Genomic DNA, 6,233 nt, shown 5'->3' with positions numbered 1-6,233 from the left:
TGTGGATAGATACGAGTAATTTGGAGGTGGATACTAGAGTAAAAGCGGTAATTCAGCATTTAGTGGCCCGCGGAGCGATGTAAGTATCGTATCTAAGTTTGACTCGAGGGATTAGGAACCCTTGACTTATTTGCTATGTGAAATTCATGTGAGTGGTGTATAGGTGAGGTGACGAGTACCTATGCGCTGCCAATTTATTTGTTTTGCTTGTTCCCTTCCCGTTCTTCCTATATTGTCTTTTCCTGTCTTAATTGCTTCATGCTTTACTGTATTTCTATGCCTAATTGCTACTTGTTAGACATTGTTTCTCCTTGTTGAAAGTCTTAATTCTTTCGTAGATTCGTTGTGTCCTACTATTTGCTTAAGTTGTTGTTGGTACTTTCAAGGCATATTTTTTAGATTGATCTCGGTGTGTAGTATTATTCATGTAGATTCCATATTGATTGAGGTTACCTTTTCTTGGTTCAGTTTGATAATTATTTATTCTAAATGCTGATTTAGCCTATTGATTTTGTACATTGAGTGTTTGGTTCTGATATGGTGGAATCAGGCTACATGCTGTAACAGGTGTAATAAGGAAGGATTGATATGGTGGAATAAGGGTAAATATATAGACATTTGGTGGGATAGGATTGTGCGCCGTAACAGGTGTAATAAGGGTGAAATTACGATATTGATATTGATATATGGTGGGATCGGGTTGCACGCCGCAACATATATATATATATATATATATATATATATATATATATATATATATATATATATATTATTTACTTTTGTTGATATTGTTATGGTAGAATGAGGGAGGATTATGTGTTGTCAGGTGGGATCGGGTTGCGCGCCGCAACAACCTATATGTTTTTGTTTCTTGAGTTGCGTTTTTTTACGATATTTTTGTTTGAACTGGTAAGATTGGTAATTCTGGATGACACTGTCTTATTTCGAGTTTGTGGTTATCATTTACTGTTGACTGTTTAATTCCGTATTGTATTTAAATTATTTTGTCATTATTATATACTGCGTACAGGTTTTAGCATGAGTGACCCACCTTAGTCTCATCACTACTTCATCGAGGTTAGGCTTGGCACTTACCAGTACATGGGGTCAGTTGTACTGATACTGCACGCTGCACTTTCTGTGCAGATGTTTGAGCAGGTAGTGGCAGATCGAGAGGTTGGCTGTAGATTTTTACAACTAGGAGACCCAAGCTAGTCCTGCTGGCGTCCGTAGGCCCCGACGTCCCTTTCTATGCTCCTACACTTACTATTTTTACTTCCCTTCATAAACAGTTGTATCTTCTTTCGAACAAATGTTTGTAGCAAGTCTTAATGTGTTCGTGAATTGTGACTCCGAATTATGGGTAGAAGTAACATGTATCTTAAATTGGTATCTATATAGCTTCGCGTTTATTTGGTCTTATTTTTGCTGGTTTACTGATAATCTTTAAAATGTAAAGAATTGGCTAAATAATCTCTAACGTTGGCTTGCTTGGCAAATATGATGTTAGGTGCTATTCCGGTCCCGATGGTGGGAATTTTGGGTTGTGACATTCTATTCTTCTCTGTCGTGCGATTTTTTTCTCTCAATGCTAATTGAACTCACTACTCTTGTTCCTTCGTAGATAGTGAGGACATGTACTGCTTCTTCAGCTGAGCAGCAGCCCGAGCCCCCAGTGGTAGCTCCTACGAGGGGCAGAAGAGGAGGCAAGGGTCGTGCCATAGGACGAGGCAGCGGCATAGATCAGCCTAGAGCTCGAGCAGCAGCACCAGTGGTGGAGCCTCAGGTAGAGTTTGATGAGGAGGCTCCAGCCCAGGCCGTTCCAGTAGGGCCAACTTAGGTTCCAGAGAGGTCCATCGCTACCCGATACTTCAGGATGCTTTGGTCCTTCTAGTGGGCCTCATGGAGTGGCACAGGCCGATACATTCCCTATAGTCCAGTCGTCTCTCAGGCTGGGGGAGGAGCACAGACTCCTGCTATCCACACTCTGGAGCAGATGGCTCCTCAGTTTTAGATTCCAGTAGCTCAGCCTGTTAGGGTAGTTCCGCCGGGTGTTGCAGCACATACCAGTGACGGATCAGCTGTGTCTTCTGAAGATTTGTGGAGATTGGATAGGTTTACCAAGATTTTCCTAGTTCACTATGGCGGTACATCTTCATAGGCTCCTCAGGACTATCTGGACAGTTCTCATGAGGTGTTACGGAACATGGGGATAGTGGAGACCAATGGGGTCAACTTTGCTGCATTTCATCTGCCAGGTTCCGCCAGAAAATGGTGGAGGGATTTTATGTTGGCCAGACCAGCTGGGTCGCTGACTCTTACTTGGAACCAGTTCTCTAAGCTATTTTTGGAGAAGTATCTTCCTATCACTCAGAAAGAGGACTATCGGAGGCAGTTCGAGCATCTACAGTAGGGTTCTATGATTGTCACTCAATATGAGACTCGACATGTGGATCTGGCCCGTCATGCTATTCTTCTGCTTCCTACTGAGAGAGAGAGAGGGTGAGGAGGTTTATTGAGAGACTTTCCCAGCCTATTAGATTGCAAATGGCTAAGGAGACTGGGAGTGAGATTTACTTTCAGGCGGCAACCAATATTGTCGGGAGAGTCGAGATGGTTTTAACCCGGGGGAGTAGTCAAGGGTCTGACAAGAGTCCACGTCACTCCGGTGGATTCAATGGGGCCTCATTTGGAGGTCGATGTACTATTGGTAGAGGCTATCCTCCCATGTTGTTTGATTCAGCACTCCAGGCATCCCATGGAGCTTCAGGGAGTTGTGGTCCTTATGTGCCTCATTCTAGGTAGCCAGCTTATAGTGCACCTCCAGCTCCTATGAGTGCACCTCTTATTCAGAGTTATTACTATGGTTAGCCGACCCGTTCAGGTCAGTCTTAGTTTCCACTGTCGCAGTATTAGGATGGATGTTTTGAGTGTAGTGGTTATGGGCACATCAAGAGGACATGTCTGAGATTATTGGGTGTTCATCCACAACATCAGGGTTCTCGTGCCATGGTTCCAACACCAGTTGCTGCACCACCTGCTCAGCTAGCAAGAGGTAAGGATTGGGGAACCAGAGGTAGAGGTTAGCCCACTAGAGGTAGAGGTCAAGCAGTTAGAGGTGGAGGCCAGGCTGCTAAAGGTGGAGGCCACCCAGCAGGAGGCCGTCCTAGAGATATGGTTCAGGATGGTGGGGCCTAGCCCCGATGTTATGCTTTTCCAGCCAGGCCTGAGGCTTAGTCATCCAATATTGTTATCACAAGTACTATTTCAGTTTGCAGAACAGATGCTTCAGTTCTATTTGATCCAGGGTCTACATATTCCTATGTGTCATCTTACATTTCTTCATATTTGGTTGTGCCTCGTGATTACTTAAGTGCCCCTCTATATGTGTCCATACCTGTAGGAGATTCTATTGTTGTAGATCGTGTCTATCATTTGTGTGTGGTTATTATTAGGGGTCTTGAGACTAGCGTAGATCTTCTACTTCTCGATATGGTCGATTTTGATGTCATTTTAAGGATGGATTGATTGTCACCTTATCATGCCATATTGGATTGTCACGCCAAGACAGTGACCTTAGCCTTGCCAGGGTTGCCTTGATTAGAGTGGAGAGGGACTCCTGGCCATTCTACCAGCAGGGTTATCTCTTACATTAAGGCTCGGCGTATGGTCGAGAAGGGATGTCTAGCTTATTTGGCTTATGTCCGCAATTCTAGTGCTGAGGTTCCTTCCATGGATTCTCAGTTGTTCGAGAGTTTCCAGAGTTATTTCCTGTAGACCTAACGGAGATGCCACCTGATAGGGATATTGACTTCTGTATTGATATGGTTATGGGCACTTAGCCCATTTCTATTCTGACATATTGCATGGCCCCACCAGAGTTGAAAGAGTTGAAGGAGCAATTGCAAGATTTGCTTGATAAGGGCGTTATTAGACCTAGTGTCTCGTATTAGGGTGCGCCCATGTTGTTTGTAAAGAAAAAGAATGGATTGATGAGGATATGTATAGATTATCGCCACTTGAACAAAGTCACCATCAAGAACAAGTATCCATTGCCGAGGATTGATGACTTATTTGATCAGCTTCAGGGTTCCAAGGTGTTTTCGAAGATCGATTTGACGTCTAGCTGCCATCAGTTGAGGATTAGGGCATCTTATGTCCCTAAGATAGCTTTTCGGACTTGGTATGGGCATTATGAGTTTCTAGTGATGTCATTCGGGCTGACAAATGCCCCAGCGACATTTATGGATTTGATGAACCGGGTCTTCAATCCTTACCTGGATTCTTTTGTGATAGTGTTTATTGATGATATCTTGATCTACTCCCGCAGCCGAGAGGAGCACGAGCAGCATCTTCAGATCATACTTCAGACTCTGAGAGACAGCCAGTTATATGTTAAGTTTTCAAAATGTGAGTTTTGGTTGAGTTCAGTTGCTTTCTTGGGTCACGTTTTATCAACAGAGGGTATTCAGATGGATACTAAAAAGACTGAGGTCGTTCAGAATTGGACTAGACCTACTTTAGCCACAGAGATCCGTAGTTTCTTGGGATTGACAGGTTATTACCATCGGTTTATGGAGGAGTTTTAATCTATAGCAGCCCCGTTGACCAGGTTAACCCAGAAGCGTGCCCAGTTTAGATGGTCAAACGAGTGTGGGGCGAGCTTTTAGAAGTACAAGATAGCTTTGACTATGATGTCGGTGTTGGTGTTGCCCACAGGTTCAAGGCCTTATACAGTATATTGTAACGCATCTCGTATTGGACTTGGTGCAGTATCGATGCAGGCTGGCAAGATTATTGCATATGCTTCACGACAGCTAAAGGTTCACGAGAAGAATTACCCTATTTATGACTTGGAGCTAGCAGCCATTGTTCACGTGCTGAAGATTTTGAGGCACTATCTATATGGCGTGTCGTGTGAGGTGTTCACGGATCATAAGAGTTTGCAGTATTTGTTCAAGAAAAAGGAGCTCAATTTGAGGCAGATGAGGTGGTTGGAGCTATTAAAAGACTATGTTATCACCATCTTATATCATCCCGGGAAGGCCAATGTGGCGGCTGATGCTTTGAGTAGGAATTCAGCTAGTATGGTAGTCTTTCATACATTCCAGTCGGTGAGAGACCGCTTGCATTAGATGTTCAGGCGTTAGCCAATCAGTTTGTGAGTTTGGATGTTTCAGAGCCCAGTCGTGTTTTAGCTTGCACAGTCGCTCGGTCTTCCTTGTTTGAGCATATTAGGGAGCGACAATATGATGACCCTCATTTGCTTGTCCTTAGGGACACAATGTGGCACGGTAATGCCAAGAAGGTTACAGTTGGAGATGATGGATTTTTGCGGATGCATGCTCGTGTTTGTGTGCCTAATGTGGATGAACTTCGTGAGTTGATTCTAGAAGAGGCCCACAGTTCCCGGTATTCCATACATCCTGGCACCGCTAAGATGTATCAGGAGTTGTGGCAGCATTATTGGTGGAGGAGGATGAAGAAGGACATAGTTGCATGTGTAGCTCGGTGTCTAAATTTTCAGCAAGTAAAGTACGAGCATCAGAGGCCTGGTGGTTTTCTTCAGAAGATAGAAATTCCTGAGTAGAAGTGGGAGCGTATCACTATGGATTTTGTTGTTGGACTCCCACGGACTTAGAGGAAGTTCGATGTCTTTTGGGTTATTGTGGATAGACTAACCAAGTCAGCGCATTTCATTCCTGTGGCAGTTACTTATTCTCTAGAGTGGTTGGCAGAGATTTATATCCGTGAGATCATTCGTCTTCACGGTGTGCCCGTGTCTATCATTTTTTATCGAAGTACACAGCTTACCTCGCACTTCTGGAGGGCAATGCAGCATGAGTTGGGTATGCGGGTTGAGTTAAGCACAACATTTTATCCTCAGACGGAGGGACAGTCCGAGCATACTATTTAGATCTTGGAGGATATGCTTCGCGCGTGCTTTATAGACTTAGAAGGATCGTGGGATCAGTTCTTGCCCCTTATAGAGTTCTCCTACAACAACAGCTATCAGTCGAGTATCTAGATGGATCCCTATGAGGCATTATATGGTAGACGGTGTCGATCGCCGGTTGGATGGTTTGAGCCGGGGGAGGCACGGTTATTGGGTAGAGATTTGGTACATGATGCCTTGAATAAGGTTAAGATCATTCAGGATAGACTTCATATAGCTCAGTCCAGGCAAAAGAGTTATGCCAAACGTAAGGTTCGTGATGTGGCATTCATGGTCA

Source organism: Nicotiana tabacum, chromosome 22, assembly GCF_000715075.1.
Source record: "Nicotiana tabacum cultivar K326 chromosome 22, ASM71507v2, whole genome shotgun sequence".
NCBI lineage: Eukaryota > Viridiplantae > Streptophyta > Magnoliopsida > Solanales > Solanaceae > Nicotiana > Nicotiana tabacum.
The sequence above is the reverse complement of the archived record's forward strand: the minus strand, read 5'-3'. Positions refer to the sequence as shown.